At 53.2% G+C, this 20,269-nt stretch overlaps 1 long non-coding RNA gene across 2 annotated transcripts; it reads left to right on the top strand.

The window, feature by feature from the left end:
- Window positions 1-8,112: 8,112 nt before the first annotated feature.
- Window positions 8,113-20,010, top strand: LOC132252069 (uncharacterized). 2 transcript variants are annotated; one of them, XR_009463764.1, is made up of 3 exons: window positions 8,113-11,605; window positions 12,024-12,679; window positions 16,790-20,010. It is a non-coding gene; the product is annotated as an uncharacterized LOC132252069 (long non-coding RNA). The 2 variants fall into 2 exon arrangements; XR_009463763.1 differs by having other exon boundaries at window positions 8,113-11,629.
- The last annotated feature ends 259 nt before the right edge of the window (window positions 20,011-20,269 follow it).

Genomic DNA, 20,269 nt, shown 5'->3' with positions numbered 1-20,269 from the left:
CCTTCCTCTGAAGGCCTCCCAAGAAATCCCCAGTTCTGTCCCAGTCTGCCGTAGGCCTGCACCCCTGTTTCCTGGCTTCCTTCAGACAGTTGCAGGAGAGTGGGGAGAAAGCTTCCTTGCTCACCAGCTCCTTGCTTCTCTCAGCTGTTTATCCGTCTCAGTTCCCCTTTCTTCCTCCACCTTTCCTTGTTCTACTACTGTTTTGTGTATATGCTGGAGAGTGCTGTAAGCCAAGCACGGCCCGGTATTTGGGCCTGCAGGCCAGATAGGCAGCTCTGGGGAGCTGCAGCGGGCTGATCAGCACTGCCCACTCTGAATAGCTTGTAGCCCACGCGCCCAGTGCCTTCTCCCCGCCACTGTCAATAGTGCACAGTCCCAGCCCTTGCTCTGGCCTGCCCCGAGCCCACTCCAAACTCGCCCTGCCCAGGGTGGACCAGCTGAAACTTGCACGCACGCTCCTGATCCTGGCCCTTCATGCACTTTCTCTGGGGTGCCTGCCCATGCTGAGGAGTGGCAGCAGCAGTGCACGAACTGCTACTGCAGGTGGGAGAAATGTGGCCCCTCTTGTTCACCCTGGCCAAGCCCTTCTTGCTGCAGCTATTAGGAGTCCCCGCCTGGGCTGCCCTGCGGCTTCTCACTGCCGTGTCTGGGCTGCCCACCAGGGCAGCGGTGGCAGCTTAGCAGAGCTGCAGGGCAGTTTGGACATTGGCTTTGAGCAGCTGCAGCAAGAAGGTTCTGGCAGCTGAGAAGTGTGTGGGGCCACGGTTCCCTCGTGCTGAGTAGCAGCTTCTGCTTGGCCGCCGCTGCTATTGCTCGTGCTGCTCACGGTGGGTAGACGACTCTGGAGCATGTGTAGGGCAGGCCAGGTTTGGGGCTGTGCTCGTGGGTTCTGGGTAGTCTGGAGATAGTCCTGTCCGCCAAGTTGAAAGCAGGGCGGATGGGGGCAGAGCTAGACAGGCTGTCCAGCTGCAGCCCTGCTGTGTGGGCAGGGGACGGCAGGTTGCATCATGGGCTGGACAACGCCTGTGTCGGGTAGGACCGAGGGCCCGCCCCGGCCCAAACAAAGTCCCTCCGTGGGCCAAATCCAGACACTGATCTATATGTTGCCCACCCCGGCATAATCAGATGCACATGTCACACCCAGGATGTCTCTGGAGAAGTAGAAGACAAGGCAAAGCAAGTTCCTCCATAAAATGTACACCAGATTATTGGGACGTTATTAATCGGGGACCTTTGGCCAGAGCGGCTACATACATCAAAGAATACGTAGACTTACTTAGTACTAGGGGGCCAGTGCCAGGGCCCCTCGCAATCTGACCTTCAGGTTCGAGGCCAGTTCCAGAATCCCACATATTTGCCTTTGGGGATTTTGTAGGTTGAAATTTCTGTACTCCAGCCCACTTCTCTGAGATAAGGATTTCCTGGCCCATTTTGTAGAGAGCAGGGAAACACAGGGCCTGGGACCTTTGTTCTTACCTGAAGTCACCTCATTAGCACTGGATGTCATCATTGGACTATACATCTCAGCTCCCCTGAATCTTTTCTGACATGCTACTCTTGATGTGATAGACTGAACTGTTTCTGGGTTCAGAGAATGTGGAAGGAGGGGTAATGATGTGTAATGTAGTGTAGCAAAAAAGAGGTGAGGGTGGTTCAGGACTCCCTAAGACTCTTCCCCTGGACTAATACAGACTCTTGGTACTTTAGTAGTTGCAGAATACAGCTTTGCATTGAGGGGCCTCATTTCACCCCCAAGTACAGTAAAAGCTGTGTTAACCAGCATTCTCTATCCGGAATACACTATTAACGGGAGTTCCTGGCTGGCCGCAGGAGGCGGGAGGGAAAGGTTGCATGTGGCGGCTGCCACCGCCACCTGCCACCCTGTACTGCTGCTGTCACCATCTCCCCTCCCCTCCCCTCCGCTCTTCAGGGATTTTCCAAAAAGATGAAAACCCGACTGAGATAACCAGAAATTTTAGACGCTCGCTCCCCCCACCCCCCACTCATGGCAGTTAACAAAGCTTTTGCTGTATAATCATTCCAGATAAAAATTCCCAGATATTGCTTCTGAGAGTATGAATGGGGGAGAAATATGAACATTTTTTTTAACTTTTTGATACTAGCAGTGAGTTTAACCCAGGATTTCCATGACCGATCTCAGCATATTCAGTGCCACATTTGTGGCCGTTGCTGCTTAGCACTGAAAAGATTTGCAGGCTAGAAGCTGGCTTTCCTTTATACAGTTACACCTGCGTACGATGGAACCCTTTTACGTAGAGGGTTTTTTACTCGGTGATGCAGGCTATTAAAAACCGGGTGTACCATTCAGTCTTTTGAGAGACAAGACTACAGCACTTTTATGATTGGGACAATTTGGCAAGCTTATAGCCAGAATTTTTGGAAAGTATCGTTTTTTTGTAACTTATTACTAGGCATGCTGGTTTTCTTTTAGAAAAAAAAATCACAAGTTCTCTGATTAAACCCCCACCCAAACCCTCCTTGTTCTGTTATTGCAATGAAGTGTGTGTGTGTGTGTGTGTGTATGTATATATATATAGAGAAATTGGAAATCCTAGCAGTGACTCAATCACTATCATAAAATAAATTCTAAATAGCTATAAATCTTGGCATGTGAATGGGTTTCTTATCATGGAACATCAGAGCTCCCCCTGCCCCCGTTGTTCACTGGGACGCGGGTCCAGGAGGAGCTGTCCCCCTGCCTGGCTTTGCGGTGATGAGCATCAGTGATATGCTCCAGTCGGTCCGTCCCCCCACTCCTCCTGGAGCCCCTCAATCTCCACCCACAGCCCTTTTGGTTGTGCCGACGCTCCCAGACTAGTTGACTGGGGGCCCAGATCTGCAGGCTCCTGCCCCCACAGCAGCACCTGAGTCTGTCTGCCAGATGTGGAAGGCGGTGGTTGCTGCGGCCTGAATGGAGTGCAGAGCCTGGAGCCCGGCTTCCCCTTTTTCACAGGTTACACAGCTGGATTGGTCCCTGTGGGAGGTGGGGGGGCTGAATGGGGGTTGCCTGCTGTGGTCTTGGGCACCTTGCCCTCGTGCCCCGGTGGCCATCATGGCAGGGCAGAGCAAAGCTTGTTACCACTGTTGTGAACCCTCTGCTGCTGTGGGGAGGCGCCCCCTGCCTGCTCATTGGAACCAAGGAGCGCAACTCCACGCTGCCACCCTTGCTGGCTGGTGGGCAGGGAGGGGTCACCTTGCCACTGCGGTGCGGGGCTCGCAGCAGTGCCAATGATGCTCCCGACCCTGGAGTGCCCTGCCATGCTGGGTGTGCCCTGCTGGGCCAGAGAGGACCCCAGGAGAGGCCAGCAGTCTGGGAAGATACAGCATGCTGCGGGCGGCCTGCCACCACCCTACGTGCAAATCTGGGGGGCATGTGCCCCCATGTCTCCCTGGTAGCGTGTGCAGTGGCGAGGAGTCAGGCCCCCGCCCACTCCCCTCTCGGGCCCTTCCTTTATTTGCTGGCCAAGTTAGTTGTCATATCTGCAGGGGTTCATGCTGCGTTCAGTGAGAAGAAGGCTTTGAGCTTTCTGCTTAGCAGCACTTCTGCAGCTTAGTCTAGGTGCCTTGAAAATGGCCGAGGCTGGGAGCAGGATCCTGTTACTGTCATCCATGTTATGGTTAACAGTGTGAGCGTTTTACATCGTGTGAAAGTGTCTGATGTGGATCCGCCCTTTCTCACAGGCTAGTCCTTGTGCAACTGTCCTTGGCACCAGGTTATTGGTGAAGAGGTTCAGTGTGACAGTGGGCTCCAAAATGCCTGGGGTAGAAGGGCCCCCGACAGTTGACACGTCTGCAAAGGGTCCCTGTGCTGGCTGTAGAGAAACAGGGTTATGGGGCCTGCGCTAATCTCTTGAAAAGATCCGAGCCAACCCCGGCAGCAAGTGAGCGCGTGTTCCTGCCTTGGACACCCGCACGGAACACAACGTGCCACTAGTTGCCTTGGTTTCTCACTGGATGCACGTTGTTTGCTTGCACATGTCCAAATGTACCACCTGCAGTGACTGCAGCTCTGGCCTCTGAACTACTAGGGCGCCTTGCAAAACAATGGCCTGCCTTGGGCTAGGCTGATATTAGTGGCCCAGACCCAGACACTTCCTGTTGTTTCCTGCTGTGCCTGGATTAGGTGTTGAGCACTTGGACCTCTTCCAGCATCAGCACGTATTAGCTTCTTATTCTCCTGTGGCCAACACCGGAGGGCATATGACCATGCTGTCTCTGTCAGCCTCTGTCTCAGCCTTCCCATGCTGGCTCCCATGAAAACCCTTGTCCCATCACAATGTGCAGTGGGGCTGCAACAGTATTTCCTAGCTGCAACTGGAGAATTGTGAGGTGGGTGGGAAAGAGCCTTCGTTGCCTGCACGCTCCTTCTTTTTTTCAGCTTGGAGCTGCTTGTCTGTCCCAGTGCTCCTTTTCTGTTCTCCTCTGTATATGCTGCCCCTGCGTAGCCCTCCTGTCTCCTGTGTATGCTGGGAGGTGGTGTGTGAGGGTGTACAGAGGCCTCCAGTCAGAACTGTTTACTTACGGAGTTAAGCTGAAACCCCTCTACAGAGCATCATGCGAAGTGCCTACACATCTGCAGCAGTGGAAGGCGAATGGGGTAAGGGTTAGAGGTGAGGGGATGGCTCTGTGTTGCCCTCTGTGAGATCCCAGGGAACCACGTTGTTACGGGCGGTCGAGTGGGTCACAGTACAACCATTCTTCCATGCCTGAGCTTCAGCCCATGAGGTTTGGGTGCAGGTTTCCCCCTGGGTGACATGACACTGCCTGTACAGGCGCAGTCACCTGAGCACAGAGCCAGGGGGAACTGTATGGTATGGTTGGGTTTGAAATGCAAAGGAGCAGGGACCAGGATGCACTGGTCCGAGTTGGGTTACAAACCAGTGAGGGGTTTCATACATGTCTGGGGCAGGGCACTGGGGGTCCCTGTGCTTCTGGCTTGTGGGGGAGGAGCCTGGTGCTGGGGATGCCCCTTGCTTCCGCCCCCGCAGCCCATGCTAGTGAGATGCTTTAACGCCCTTGACTCCCAGCGCTTCGTCTCCGCTTGTGTTGTGATGCCGTCACTGCTGACCCGCAGCCCCCGCTCCCCGTTCTTGTCCCCACGGAAAAGGTCGGTCCCGCGTGCGGCTCCCGCCAGCGATCACTAGAGGAGCCGGGGCTGGGGGCGTGTCCTGGAGCGCGCGGCAGGTCTGGCATCAGAGGCGCGTGTTCCCGTTGGCCGCCTTGAGGCGAGCCGCGATTGGGTGGAAGAGCTGTATGGGCGGGGTCTCGGAGACTCCGCCCTTCCTCGCTTTGATTGGCCTTTGCCGGTGGAGGCGGGTCCAGGAGGAAGTCTCGTTCTCCGCAGTCTGATTGGCTGTTGGGTTTGGTAGGAGGAGTAGACCCAACTGCGTGCTGATTGGTCCGACTCTGATCTTCAGCGGCTCCGTTTGCGCTGGCAGGGCGGGTGGCGGTTTTTTGGCCGCAGGCCGCGTGCCCTGCATGTGATCTAGCGCTGCCTGTGGGCTCCTTTCTGAGGTGTGTCGTTCCTAGCAAGGTTTGCATGGTGTTTCCCTGTTTTAAAGTTAATTAAAAATGAAAAAAGGTTGTTCAGTAAGAACTGCATGACGTCTGTTCTAGTGGAGAGTGGGGATCCTTGTTTTAACATAAGTACCGTGTTGAGCCCGGTGCGGGGGGACGAAGAATTGCCGGTATTATTCGTATTCTACGTCCTTGTCACGACAGAAATGCGTGGAGGTGGGATGCGTGTGCAGATGTGTATACAGTGCGTGTGCTCTGTGTAGAATATATACGGGAGCCCCGCGGCAGTACTGAGCGGTTGCCCCCTCCCCGCCGTTGTGTCCCGGCTTCGCGCCCGGCTGCAGGGACAGGAGGGCACGTGGAGCCACTTTCGTCCCTGTCCTTGTCCGCTGGCTGCAATGCCCGGCGTGACCACAGGAGAGCAGCACTGAGTCGTCCTCAGGAGCCGTTCCCCCCCCTCCCGCAGTGCCCGGCGTGAGCCACCGGGGGCAGCACCGACCGCGCTCTCCTTCGAACCCTGGTGCGGCGGGGGGGCGGGGACCTTGGTTTTGTAACCCACGTGGGAGCGGGGCACGTGCGGGGTGCGCGGTGCCGCAGCCCGGGAGCCGCGGAGCCGGTGCTGGCGGGACGCTGCCCCGCGCCGCCTGCGTCTGGCCCCGCTGCTCGTCGCCGCTGTCCTGGGGCGCCCGGCCCGGCCTCGTTCCGCAGCGGCAGGGGCAGGACCCGGGGGTGTCTGTGGGGGCTGTGTCCTGTGTGGAAACGTGAGTTGGGAACCTTTTTCTGGCAGTGCGGTGATTTTGTGGGTGGGAAGTTGGTCATTTAGTGTGGTGATTTGGGGCGTTTCTGTGGAAATGTTTGGGGAAATATGGAGACTTTGGGGGAAATCTGGGGATTTGGGACCTTTTTTCTGGATGTATGTGGAAATGTGTTTTTTGCTGTGGGAAACTGGGAATTGTGTGTGATGATAGCTCCTTTCCTTGAAAACACAGTGGCTCTGTATTTAAAGCTGGTTACTCTAGTAGTTGGTAGAAATGTGTTTAGAGAGATGGTGTGGTAATTTTAGGGTGAGTTGGGAGGGTTTTTAGGGGACTGGTTTGTTGTGGGATGTGTGGGAAAATTGCGTGGCAATTGGGCAAGCATATGGAAATACGGTCAGGTTGTGTCAGGGAAATTTTCTGGGGATTTGGAAACCCTTTTTGTAGGAATGTGTATAGATAAGTGAAGATATTTGTGTAGTGATTTGGGTACCCTTAATGGAAACGTGCTGGGTCGGCCCACGGCGGTCGTCTTATCCACTGCGGCGCGGTTAACGGCGTGTGCGTTTTCACTCGTGTGAAACGGTCTAACGTGGGTGTGCCCTTTCTCTGAGGCTCTCCTCATGCACCTGTCCTTGGCACCAGCATATCAGTGGTGAGCTGCAGTGTGACAGAAGTGTTACTTGGGGCAGAAGGGCCCCCAGGAGCTGTCATGTCTGCAAGGGTCATTCTGGGAACTGAGACGGGTGTGGCGGTCCCTTGGAAACAGCCAAAGCACCACAGGCGAGTACGTGTTTCTGCTTCGACACGCCAAGCGGACAGAACGCACCAGCAGTTGCCTGGGCTTCTGCCTGGAGGCACGTCATTCACGTGCCCTGCTCCAACAGGAACACCTCCACTGACTGCAGCTCTTGCCTCCAACTGCTGGTAGCACCCTCAAAAAGCAATGGCTTGCCCCTTGACTTGCAGAATACTGGGGGCCCAGACCCCACAGACTTTGTATTCTCTTCCCCTGTGCCTGGGGGAGGTGTTGAGCCCTTTGATCTCTGCAGTCTTCAGCACTTGTTAGCCACTCCTCCTTACGTGCGCAACACCCAGCCCCTGTGACCTTGTCCTACCTGACAGCCTCTGTCCGCCTCTCCTAGTCTCATCCTTCCTCGGAAGGCTTCCCATGAAATCCCGTCTTCTGTCCCAGCGTGCAGCAGGCCTGCACCAATGTTTTCCAGCTTGCTTTAGAGAGTTGTAGGGTAGGGGTGGTGCTTCCTTGCCCCCTGCTGTTTGCTTCTGACCGCTTTAAGGTGTTCATGTATTTCAGTTTTCCTTTTCTCCCCTCCTCTGTGGTGCCTGTGTCTTGCGCATATGCAGGATGTTGGCGTAAGGCAGGGGCCGGCAGCTCTTTGGTCCTGTGGGCCACGGAGGCGGTACTGGGGAAGGCGAAGCGGGCCGGTCAGCGGTGCCGATCCCGAATAGCCCAGGTCCCGCGTGCCCTACGGCTCCTCCCCGTACTGCCAACAGTGTCCAGCCTAAGCCCCGACCCCCAGCCCGCCCTGCACCTTCTCTGGACTCCCTGGACAAAGTTGACCAGATGGAACCTGTGTGCATAACCCTGGCCCGTTGTGCCCCTGCTCCAGACAACCCGTGCACGCTGAGCAGTGGCAGTAGCTGTTGCTCGACATGGCGGAAACATGACTCCTCCTCGTCACGGTGGCCGGTCCCTTCTTCCTGCGGCTGTGCAGAGTTTACACGTGGGCTGCCCTGGGGCTTGTCTCCACTGCCATCGCTGCTGCTTCCGGGCCGTGCGGCAGGGCCGTGGCGGCTGTGCAAAGGAACCGTAGGGCAGCCCAGCCTCAGGCTCGTAGCGGTTGCAGCCAGAAGAGCCTGGTAGCTGTGAAAGGTGTGGGGCCACTTGTCCCTTGTGCCGAGCACGAGCTTGCGTTCACCTCTGGCAGCTACGGCCGCTGCTCAGCGTGGGTGGGCACACGTAGAGGAGGCGCCGTGCAGTTTGGGGTTTGGGCCGTGTGCACGGGTTCTGGCTGGGCTGGTGCTCGTCCACTCTGCCGGGCCTAGTCCTGAGCGGGCACTGGCTGGATGGAGTTGGAGCTGTGCGTGTGGGTCCCTGCCAGTAGCTTGGGTTTGGGGCAGTGGCGGCAGAAACTGAAAGCAGCTTTCTTTGCCTGCGCAGCCTGGGGAGGCAGTTCAGGCGCACCCCGCTGCATGCCCAGAGGCAGCGGGATGCACCAGAGGCTAGACAGTGATTGGGCAAGACAGGATTGAGGTACCTGCCAAGGGGCAGACTGAGTCCCTCCATGGGCCACATCTGCCCATGCTACTCATGGTGTTTCATATGGAACAGGTTTTAGGAGCAGAGTATCTGGAAGGAGGACTACTGTTGTAAAACTGTCCGTCTCCCTGCAGCTGTCTCCCCACACGGATTTGTGGCGCTGAGCAGCCGTAATATGCTGGTGCCCTGCCCATGGCGTTTTCCCTCCCCCCTCAAGGCCAGTGCCCCTCGCTCCCCTTTTCTATGCTGATGCTGAAACCTGTCTAGAGAGCAGGTTGCAAAGCACCACACTTTCATTTTTTAAGCAGAAAAAGAAATGAAAAAACCTGTTGTTGTTCAGGAAGCACCGCAGGACATCAGTTCAACTTCAGGGGAGTTTGAGATGTGTGGTATACAGATTCTCACCTGTGCAGGAGGGAGGAGGAGGCTAACAGCAGATTGTCTCCACTTTGCAAATGTCTTTTAAAGCTTTCCTCTGTTCACATCGAATGTTTACGTGTGGTTTTTGCTTTGTTTTTTAAATGGATATTCCGATACGTGTCAAGCAGATTGGCGTCGCTGGAAGTTTGGGAATGGGAGCGAATCCGTTTTCCAGCGGACTTGGGAGATGTCAATGAGCGGGGGCCCGTGTCCCTGGAAAAAATACAACTCTGGAAGGGAAGAGCACTGCTCATCTCTTTCCCTGCCCACCTGGGAATGCTCCTTGTCCTGTTTTGTTTCTTTTACTCTGCTGTCTAGACCGATTTTTAATTTACAAAGGTTCACAAAACCAAAAATCAGTTGGTATTTTAAGCTGCTTTTTTCCCACCTTTTCAGGAAGCAGTTACTCATCTTTGGTCTTGCCTGGTATTGAAGGCTGGAGAAACAGATTCTTATTGTACTTTCTCAGGCCATTGCTTGTGATGTAAATGCAGGCTTATTACTTGTTAACAGTTGCAAAGAGCATGTTCATCTAACACAGGAGGTACATGGTCCCACTAGGGACCTCTTACTGGACTTGGTGCTGGCGACAGGGGATGACCTGGTAGGGAATTGACTGACTCGAGGTAACCTAGGGGACAGTGACCATCCATTGATTGGATTCACTATCTGGCACAGGGTGGGAAAAATAACCAGTAGGGTAGGAGTGCTAGACTTCAGTGTGGTCAGGAGATTAGTTAGCGAGGCGCTGAAGGACAAGAGCACTGGTAAGATGGGAGTCCAGGAATGGGAGTTGTTCCTAAAGGGAGCAATCCTACAGGTGTAGGAGAAGATGATCCCGTTGCACAGGAGAGGGGAAAGAGGGGCCAAGAAACCCTCTTGGCTGAACAGCAAAATGCAGGAAAACCTAGGGGCAAAAAAGAGGCATATAGACAGTGGAAGCATGTGAGATTTACCAAGGTGGAGTATACCTACTTGGCCTGCACTTGCAGGGAGGCAGTTAGAAAGGGTGAAGCAGAAATGGAGCTTGGGCTGGCAACAAAAATTAAAAACAAGTAAAGTCTTTCTTTAGGTGTATAAGGAGTAAAAAGAAGGTGCCATGGTAGCATAGGAACCCTACAGGACAAACTAGGGTAAATAGTGATAGGTGGGGTGAGCGGGGCAAGGTTGAGCTCTTCAGTGAGTTTTTTGCTTCTGTATTCCTGAACATGGAACAGGACAAGTCTCCCAGTTGGATGCTAGACAGGCATAAAAGGGACATCAGCCCACCAAGTGTTTGTGCCAACTTGGTGAAGAGGCACTTGGAAAGACTGGGTGTGTTTAAGTCAGCAGACCCACGTGATCTTCATCCAAGGGTGCCAAAGGATTTGGCAGCATTATAGGAGAGCCCCGACACAGCTGTTTGAGCACTCGTGGCACTCGGGTCAGGTCCCAGAGGGCTGGAAAAGGGCCAGTGCGGTCCCTACCTTTAAGAAAGGAAAGGAGGATCCGGGTAACTAGACACCAGTTAGTCTCACTTCTATTCTGAGGAAAACCTTTGAAAACATTAAGGATCACATTTGTGGGAGTCCTGGAAGGTGGGGGGATGCTGAAGGGCAGTGAGCACATATTCATAGCAGGTAGATCCTGCCTGACTAACCTTGTTTCTTTTTATGACCAGGTCACAAAATGCTTACACAGAGGAATTGAGGTAGATGTCATCTACTTGCATTTTAAGAAGGCCTTCAATATGGTATCTCATTCTAATGTCATTAATAAACTGAGCCGCTGTCACGTAGATGATTACACGATCAGGTGGGTGGCAAAATGGCTCAGCGTCATACCCAGAGAATAGCGGTGGATGGGTCGGTATCGACCTGGAAAGATGTGGGCAGTGGAGTCTGACAAGGCTCGGTCCTTCGACCTGTGCTGTTTAATGTCTTCGTGAGTCACTTGGATGAGGGCATGGAAAGCACTCTGTCCAAATATGCAGATGATACCAAATTTATGGGTAACGTTAACATGCTAAAGCAGAGGTCCTCAAACTGTGGTCTCTGGACCAGCGCTGGTCCACAAGCTCCATGTAGGTGGTCCTCAGAAAGGTTGCAGAACAATTGAGAATCTCTGCATTTGGCCCTGCAGTTGATTACTTTTTTTTCCGGTGACGGAGATTAAGCGGTCCGCTGAGACCCTCGGCAATTTTCAAGCGGTCCGTGCAAAACAAAGTTTGAGAGCCGGTGCGCTAGAGGGTTGGGACCAAATCTGTGGGCACCTGGGCAGGTTGGAAAAATGGGCAGACCAGAATAGGATGCAGTTGAACAAAGACAAGTGCAAAGTGCTGCACCTAGGGAGAAGGAATCACCGGCACGCTTACAGGCTGCGGGAGGGCTTTCTCAGCATCAGAGCAGCGGAAAGGGATCTCGGAGTCAGCGTTGATACCGAGATGAGTGTGAGTTGTCAACGTGACAAAGCGATTGGTAAAGCTAACTGCACTTTATCATGTGTTCGCAGGTGCAGGACAAACAGGTCCAGGGAGGTGATGCTTACCCTCTACGCGACATTGGTCGAGCTGCAGTTGGAGTACTCTGTCCGGTTTTGGACGCCACACTTCAAGAGGGATGTGGACAACCTTGTGAGGGTTCAGAGGAGGGCAAAAGTATATCTATTATAGAAAATAACATGCAGTATATTTAGTTACATCAATTGCCACACTGCTAGCTAAAGATAAACCTATGATATACCATATAGGGATCATTTATGTACGGTCTGTTAGCTCCTTTTAGGACTTGTGCTTTGTTTAATTGTGTTTGACGGTTTCCTTTACTTGCTGACCAAGTTAGTTGTCGCAGCTGCGAAGGTTCACGCTGCGGTTACTCGGAACAAAGCCTTGGCCCTTGTGCTTAACAGCGTAAGCGCGGCTCAGCCTAGGCACCTTGAAAATGGCCGAGGCTGGCAGCAGGGTCATCTTATCGCTATCTGTGCTGGGGTTAACAGCGTGAGCATTTTACCTTGCGTGAAAGTGTCTGATGTGCGTCTGCCCTTTCTCACAGGCTAGTCCTTGCGCTCCTGTCGTTGGAACCAGCTTATCGGCGAGGAAGCGCAGCGTGACATTCGGAACCAAAAGGCCCGGAGTAGAAGGGCCCCCGACATCCGTCGCATCTGCAACGGGTCCCTGCGTGAGCTACTGAGAAACGAGCGTTTGGGGCCCGCACCGGTCTCTCGGAAACATCCGAGCCAGCCCTGGCAGCAGGTGCCTGCGCGTTCCTGCCTCGTACGCGGTCAGGGAACGCTACGCACCAGCAGTTGCCTCGGCTTCTGACCGGACGCACGCCGTTTGCTTGCAAGCATCCAAAGCTAGCACCTCCAGCGGCTGCAGCTGTTGCTTCCCAACTACTAGGAGAGCCTTGCAAAAGCAATGGCCTGCCCCTGGGCCAGGCTGATACCAGTGGCTCAGACCCAGAGACTTGCTGTTGTACCTCCCGGTGTCTGGATTAGGTGTCGAGCGCTTGGAACTCTGGCAGCTTCAGCACATATTAACCTCTCGTCCTCCTGTGGCCAACACCACGGAGCCCGTGACCCTAATGTTTCTGTCAGCCTCTGTCCCACCCTTCCCCTGAAGGCCTCCCGTGAAATCCCGTGTCCCATCACAGTCTGCAGGTTGGCTCCAGCGGTATTTCCCAGCTGCACGTGGAGAGTTGCAAGGGAGGTGGGGAAGAGTTTTATGCCTCCATACTCTTTACTTGTTTCAGCCTGAAGCTGTTTGTTTATCTGAGGGCCTTTTTTTCCTCTCTCTCCTCCTCTGTCTGTCCTTCTGCTGTGTAGCCACTGCCTCCTGTGTATGTGGGAAGGTGATGTAAGGGGGTGCACAGTTACCCTTAAGAAGGAGCAATTTTTCTATGGAGTTAAGCTGAAACTGCTGTACAGAGCGTCTTGCAAAGTGCCTTCGGGTCTGCAGCGGTAGAAGGTATATGGGGTAAGGCACAGAGCTGAGGGAATTGCACCGTGTTGCCCTCTGTGAGCTTCCTGGGAAACACTTGGGGCGGGGGGGTGGGGGTGCGGTTCCTGTAGGTGCCTGGGCAGTGCAACCATTTTTCTTCCATGCCCATGGGGTGTGGGTGCAGGTTTCCCCCTGGGTGACATGACACTGCCAGTGCAGGCCCAGTCACCTGAGCGTAGAGCCAGGGGGGACTTTATGGTATGGTTGGGTTTGAACTACAAAGGAGCAGGGACCAGGATGCACGGGTGTCAGAGATGTGTTCCAGACCAGGTGAGGGGTGCATGCAGGTCCGTGGCAGCGTCCTAGGGCAGGCCAGGGCACTGGGGGGTCCCTGTGCTTCTGGCTAGTGCGGGAGGAGCCTGGTGCTGGGGGTGCTCTGTGCTGCTGCCCACCAGCCCGTGCTTGTGGGATGCTTTGGTGCCCCTGACTCCCAGCCCGCAGCCTCTGCTTGTCTTGTGTTGCCCTCACTCCTGACCCGCAGCCTTGTCCTCACGGAAAAGATCAGTCCCAAATGCGACTCAGGTGGGTGAACAGGTGATCCAGGGCTGCGTTTGGTGGGGGAGTGGGGGCAATGTGTCCCCTAAGTCCACGGTGGCATGCGGTTGTGTCCCTCACTGGTGCTGTGTGGGCTGGGGCTGTGGTCCCACTGTTCCTGAAAGCAACGGGTTGCACCTGCTGGGCTGCAGAGGCCCCGGGGCGAGGGCAGCAGGGAGGGAGCCCGAGGGTCTGCAGTGGGCAGCCTGCCCCTGCCCTGCACACAGGATTGTGGGCACGGGTTCCCGCTGCCCCTTGGGAATGCGCACAGCTGTGAGGAGCCCCCCACCCAGTCTGAGCCCGCAGCAGGCAGGCAGTGGGTGGGGGGAGCTGGGCTTTGGTCTGCTGCAGCAGCCGCTGTCTCCTGCCGGGCAGGGCGCCGTGGACACGGGTCCCTGGCCCCATAGTGCTGGCAGCTGGGGGCCCTCTCTGGTAGAGCTGGGGGCCAGGAGGTTAGGCGGAGTGGGGAGTTGAGGGGCTTTTCATTTTAATCAGACATTTTGGTGTTTTTATTTGAGAATTAGTGGGGTTATCTATCAGAGATTTTGCCTTTTTTTTTTATCAGGGAAAAGCAGGATGCCTCGTCATTAGAGCAGCACGTGGGAGCCAGGGCCTGCAGCGTTATCAGGCGTGGGGTGGACACGCGGTTCCCGGTGTCAGTCAGAGCCCGGTGGGTGGCGGGCACGCTCCGCAGCAGCACCCGGGCTCCGGCGCTGCCGTGCGCTCTGGACACGAGGGGCAGCTCTGAGCCGGCACGTGTGGGGCCGTCTGCAAGGCTGGCTCGGGGCAGAGCAGACCGGGGTGCTGTGCGTGACCCTCGGGGCTGTCAGGCAGCCGCTTGCCCAGCGGAGGCATCAGCGCTGCAGGCGGGATCCCCCATGGCCACGTGCGGGGCACGGCGGGGCGGGCGGGTGTTTTGTGCACGGTGCCGCAGCTCGGCCCCTTCCTCCTCGAGCTGATGCTGGCGGGACGCTGCTCCGCCCCGCTCCGCTTGGCCCTGGGCGCGTTGCTCGCCCCCCGCACGGGGTCGGGGCCGCCGCTCTCCTGGGGCGCCTGGTGCAGCCTCGTTGCGCGGCGGGGCAGCGCGGTGCGGGCGGGCAGGCCCCGGCGCCGGACGGACCCGGGGGAGGGGGTGGAAATGTGCCTGTGAGCAGGGGCGTGGAGCTGTGTGAGCACCGGGGGGTTTTCGTGTTGCCTGTTTTGTGTGGGGGGCTTGGGAGACATTTTTTGTGGCAGTGTGATGATCTTTTTGGTGGGAAGTTGGTCATTTAGTGTGGCGATTTGGAGGTGGTTTGTGGAAATGTGTGAAATATGGTGGTATTGGGAGAATTGTGTGAGGAGTTGGGATCTGTATTTGGAAATTGTGGAAATGTGATTGTTTGGGGGGAATTTGGTCATTGTGTGTGGTGATATAGTGCCTTGTTTGGAAATACTGCTATTTTGTGTGGAAACGTCATGGTTTGGGAACCTTGTGGAAATGTGTGTGGAAATCTGGTGATTTTGTGTGGAAGTGGTGTGGTAATTTTAGGGTGATTTGGGAACTGTTTGTGCGACTGGCGTGTTGTGGGACCTGTGGACAATTGTACGGGGATTGGTTCACTGTATGGAAATACGGCTGTGTTGTGGGGGGAAAATGGTCTGGGGATTTGGAAACCCTTTTTGTGGGCTCGTGTGTGGGCTTGTGGTGGTTTGCGTGTGGAAAACCAGACATCCTTTGTGATGACTTGGGGGCGTTTTTGTGGCAATGTTTGGAGATGTTTTGTGACGTTGGGAGAGGTCTGTGGGGATTTGGGACGTTTATTTGGGGAGTGTGTGGAAATGTTAAAATGTTGTGAAAACCTGGTGATGGTGTGTGGTACTAAAGGACGTTGTTTCTTGGAAAATGTGATTTTTGTGTGGAAAACTAGTGATTTAGGAACTCTGTGGAGATGTCTGTGGAAATGTGGTGATTATGCCAGTGAGAAGTGGTGTGGTAGTTTTAGGGTAATTTGGGAACTGTTTGTGTAACTGATGTTCGTGGGAGCTGTGGAAATGTGTGTGCATGGGAATATGGTTGTGTTGTGTGGGGGAAACGGTGTGGGGATTTGGAAACCTTTTTTAAGGGCATGTGGCGACTTTTGTGTGGAAAACAGTTTGTTCTGTGTGGTGATTTGAGAACCCCCTTTTTATCTGGAAGTGCTGATTTGTTTGGTGGGAGGTGAGTCATTTTGTGGTAATTTGGTGATGGGTTGGTGGAAAGGTGTGGGGAAACGTGGTATTGGGAGAATTCTGTGGGGACTGGGGAGCGTGTCTGTGGAAATGTGCTTTTTTGTGGAAGATGTGATGGTGTGTGGTGAAAAAGGATCTGTTTTGGAAATGTGATTTTTTTTGCGTGGAAAACTGGTGATCTGGCACAGGTGTACATGGAAATGTGAGTGGAAATATCTGGTGATTTTTTTGTGTGTGTGGAAAATGGTCTGGTAATATTAGGGTGATTTAGGAACCGTTTTTGTGGAACTTGTGTGTTGTGGGACGTGTGGAATAGTTTGTGGTGACTGGGTAAGTGTGGAAATATGCTTGTGTTGTGTGAGGGAAATGGTGGGCAGGGGTTGGAAAAATTTCTGTGGGCATGTGTGCGCCTGTGTTTGGACACGTGGTGGTTTCCATGTCGAAAACTGGCCCTGATTTGAAAACCCTTTTTCTGGCAGTGTGGTAGGGTGTTGGGTTTTTTTGAGTGGGAGGTTGGTCATTTTGTGTGGCGATATGGAAGTTTTTTTGTAGAAACGTTTGGGGAACTATGGTGGTTTTGGGAGAGTTCTGTGGTGCTTTGGGAACTTTTTCCTGGAAATGTTTGGAAATGTGATTTTTGTTGTGGAATTTAGGACCTAGAGGTATACAGGACATTTGTTTGGGACTATAGGGGTTTTGCGTGGAAATATGATGATTTAATTTTTAGAAAATGGTGTGGTAACTTTAGGGTGATTTGGGAACTGTTTTGTGCGACCTGTGGAAAATCGTGTGGCGATGGGGTAAGCATATGGAAATATGGGTATGTTGTATGAGGGAAAATGCATGGTGATTTGGAAACCTTTTTTGTAGTAGTGCGTGTAGAAAAGTGTGATTGTGTGTGTGTGTGTGTGGTCATTTGATAAGTCTGAACGGGAATGTGCTGGGCTGGCCCACGGGGGTCATTTCATCCGCTGCGGTGCGGTTAACAGTGCGTGTCTTCTCACTCCAATGAAACGGTCTAACGTGGGTCTTCCCTTTCTTTCCAACTGCTCCTTGTGTACCTGTTCATGGGAGCAGTGTCAGCGAGGAGCTGCAGCGTGAAAGAAGTGGGACTTGGAAATATCCAAGGGACCACGGGTAACAGGTGAGTGTGAGTTTCTGCCTTAAACACTCTGATGGGGTAAAATGCACCCGCAGCTGCTTACGCTTCTGCCTGGAGGTGCATCATCTGCGTGTCACTCCCCATTTATGGGGGCCTCAATTCACCTCCTTCCGCCGCACCTGATTTACATGTGGGGACCCACTCTTCAGCCTGTGGGCAGGCATGTACCTGTGTACATGGTCACATGCACATAGCACCCCTTTGTGACCCCTCCTCCTGTTTCCCTGAGCACCTTGCAGGATGGAAGTCTGGCAGCCTGCAAGGAGAAACCCACCATTGGTCATGCTGTTCCCCTTTAGAGGTGAAAATCTGGATTTTTCTCATTTAAAGGAGAAAATCTGGGGGCGCTGGGTATCAGCAAATAAAAACCTAGGTTTCCGGACTAGCCCAGGGATTGACACGACACTCGGTTCTAGGAGTGACGGAAAGGCTTTATTTACTACAAGTATTTAAGATCAAGTCAGGCAAATCCAAACCAAATCAAAGTCCAGTAATTAGCTGTAAGGTGAAGATTTCTCGCCAAACAGGCGACAAAGAGGCGGTCTGTTTCCCTTCACCTTGTAGAGTAAGTTGGGTGCGTCGGCAAGCCGTGTCAGAGAGATTTTTCACTCCTGAAGCGTGCGTGTGCTGTGTGCTGTTTTACTTTTTATCCCCTTACTTTAGCATCTTCAAAGCATTCTTTTAGTTGTGTAAATTAAGATGGAGTCCCAAACAGTAACCGACAGGAAAAACCTGCCAAGTACCGGTTATCAGAAATTTCTAATGCGAACGAGTTAGCTTCTTCGGTAACGAGAGGTTATTCAGTTTGGAACGTATCGAGAAACCGATTAACTGCTAGGAAAAACATACTAAATCAGGAGGAGACATCTATTACATACGGAGAATGTGTTTCAGCATATAAACGCGACTTAGTCGGAAAAGAGATATTTATCGTGCTAATTAATTGAGGATAGACGCTTCATACCGTTACACACCAGACAACTAAGAGTCTGTGCGAAATCATCCTGAATATAGCCCGATAAGATGGAAGAGACTTCATAATTCTTTCTTAGGTGGCCTGGCCATGAAATTGCATTGTCTTGCATTATGCAGTTAGCGTTATTATTCAGTATTTTAACTTTTGTGAGTAGGGCCAAGCTTTACATGATTTTCAGAGTCGTTACTGGGTCGGGGTTCTTAAGGTGACATACTGGGTTTTACTGCATTTTTCCCTGGTGAATGCAAAACCCGGGTCCCTGCCAATTACCCTTTTTGTACGTGAAGTGAAGACGCTATGACATTTGCCGGTGATGCTCTTAGCGTATAAAGGATTACAACCCTCCAAATTGGATAAAGCAGCTAGAGACAGGGCTAGAATATGCACTTTTATTGATCACACCTCGAGGCATAAGAATAAACCCTTTGTGCTATGCCTACCTAGTGACTTGTCACACCACAATACAGATTGTCCAGTCTACCGGCTGGGGGAGATGCAGGAGGAAGGAGGAGGCTAACACGAGGTTGTCTCCACTTTGCAAAGGTCTTTGTAGTTTCCCTTTTGTAAAAACCTAATTTTTACGTGGGCTTTTTAAATCGATAGTTTGTCGGGCGTCACGTAGACTCGTTTTGCTGAAACTTTGGGAACGGGACCGAACCCATTTTCCTGTGCGCTTGGACCTGCAGATGGCTGGGGCCCGTGTCCCTGGGGAAACTCCGAGTCTGGAAGGGAGGAACACTGCTCATCTCTCTCCCTGCCTGCCTGGGAACGCTCCTTGCCTTGTGTTTGTTAGACTCTGCCATTCAGACCTATTTTAACTTGTAACAGGGTCACAAAACCAAATGCCAGTTGCTGCTCGTAGCTGCCGTTTCCCATCGTTCCAGAAAGCAGCTACTCGCTCTTGGTCTTGTCTGGTATTAAAGTCTTGAGAAACAGAATTTTATTCCACTTTTTTTGGCCGTTCCTTGGGATGTAAGTGTAGGCTCACAGCCTATTCCTTGTATGCCAGCTTAAGCACGTGTCGTTCTTAAGTTAGGCTTCTGGTAGGTGTGTAGTCTGCAATACTGAGCGTGGTCTGTCAGGCCCTGACCATATTTTCAGTTTACACCGAGGGGAATCTGCCCATAGCCTTCCTTCCCCTTTCTCATCACCATCTTCGTAACATCCCTGCCTCTTTACTTGTCGCTCATTTCAGGAGCTGTTGTGTGCCAGTGCTTCTGTTCCCTGGTGCTTTCCCCGGGTACCCACCCTGTCTCCTGTACGTGGTGGAGGACCGGTTTAAGGAGTTGCACGGAGGGCCTCACAGAAGTCCTGTGTGGTCACGGGTTTACAATGAAGACTTGCAGCTGTGTGTTACTATTTCTGGGGTGTGCCGTGTGTGAGGTGCAGCTGTCAGAGGAACGCTTTGGAGATGTCGCTCACGCAGGGAAGCAAAATTGTTCTGCTCCCCACTACTGAGCTTTAAAGGGTGATACCTGTGAGACATCACATCCCCTGTCCAAACCTGAGCCATCTGAGCAGGGGAAGTGGCATGGGAGCGGGGGCCAAGATACCTGGTTGACAGCCCAGACTGCAAGTTGAAGGCTGCAATGGAAGCGCTCAGAGTGTGGCCTGTCAGATTCCAACAAAATCTGTCAAGTCTTACATGTAGCTTATCACAAGGAAAAGAAAAAGAAAAGGACATGAGCAGGGGCCCATGTTAGAGTCTTAGTGCATTGGTCAGCGATTGGGGGTGAGGGGGTGCATGTCCCTCCTTCACTGCTTGTGTGTTGACTGTCATTGTTAAAGGACCAGGGTTGGGGGCGGGGGCATTCTTGGCTGCTTGGCCAAGTGCCTGGGGGAAGAGCTAGGAGGGAGGGGGAGGTTCAGCAACCCCGGACTGGCCAGGTCTCCCCCTGCCTCCCACAGGGCTGCGCTACCTGCTACTGGCAGTGACTCTGCCTGGAGCAGTTGGCAGGCCCTTGTAAGCAGCCTGCACTGCTTGGGAGATGTGGGCTGTGACACCTTGGTTTTCTGGACTGTGGTAAGAAAGCAAACAGCCTTGTAGTACAGGCTTCAGTTGTGGGACTGCACCCTGTTGTTGAGACCCCCCCCAGGGGCTTATTTCTTGTATGTCCATGCAGGATAGTTGGAGGGGTGGGGAATGGAAGGAAGAGGCATGGATGAGACCTGCATCTTCTGTTCAGCAAATTTCTGTAAGTAATGTTAGTACTACTAATATTATCCCTGTTCTGATTCTTACTATTACTATTATTTGTTTTCCCATATACTTTGCCAACAAAGCACCTGGCAGGTCCAGTAAGAAAAGGAAGTTTCCAAACAGGTGACAGAAGGAAACCAAATGATTTAAGTATGCAAGTGGTGGTGGTGGTGTTGGGAAGGTTCAGGAACCATGGGGGAGGCAAGATTTTTTGTTATG

Source organism: Alligator mississippiensis, chromosome 8, assembly GCF_030867095.1.
Source record: "Alligator mississippiensis isolate rAllMis1 chromosome 8, rAllMis1, whole genome shotgun sequence".
Taxonomy (NCBI): Eukaryota; Metazoa; Chordata; order Crocodylia; family Alligatoridae; genus Alligator; species Alligator mississippiensis.
Note: the sequence above shows the minus strand (reverse complement) of the source record. Positions and strands in the feature narration are given on the sequence as shown.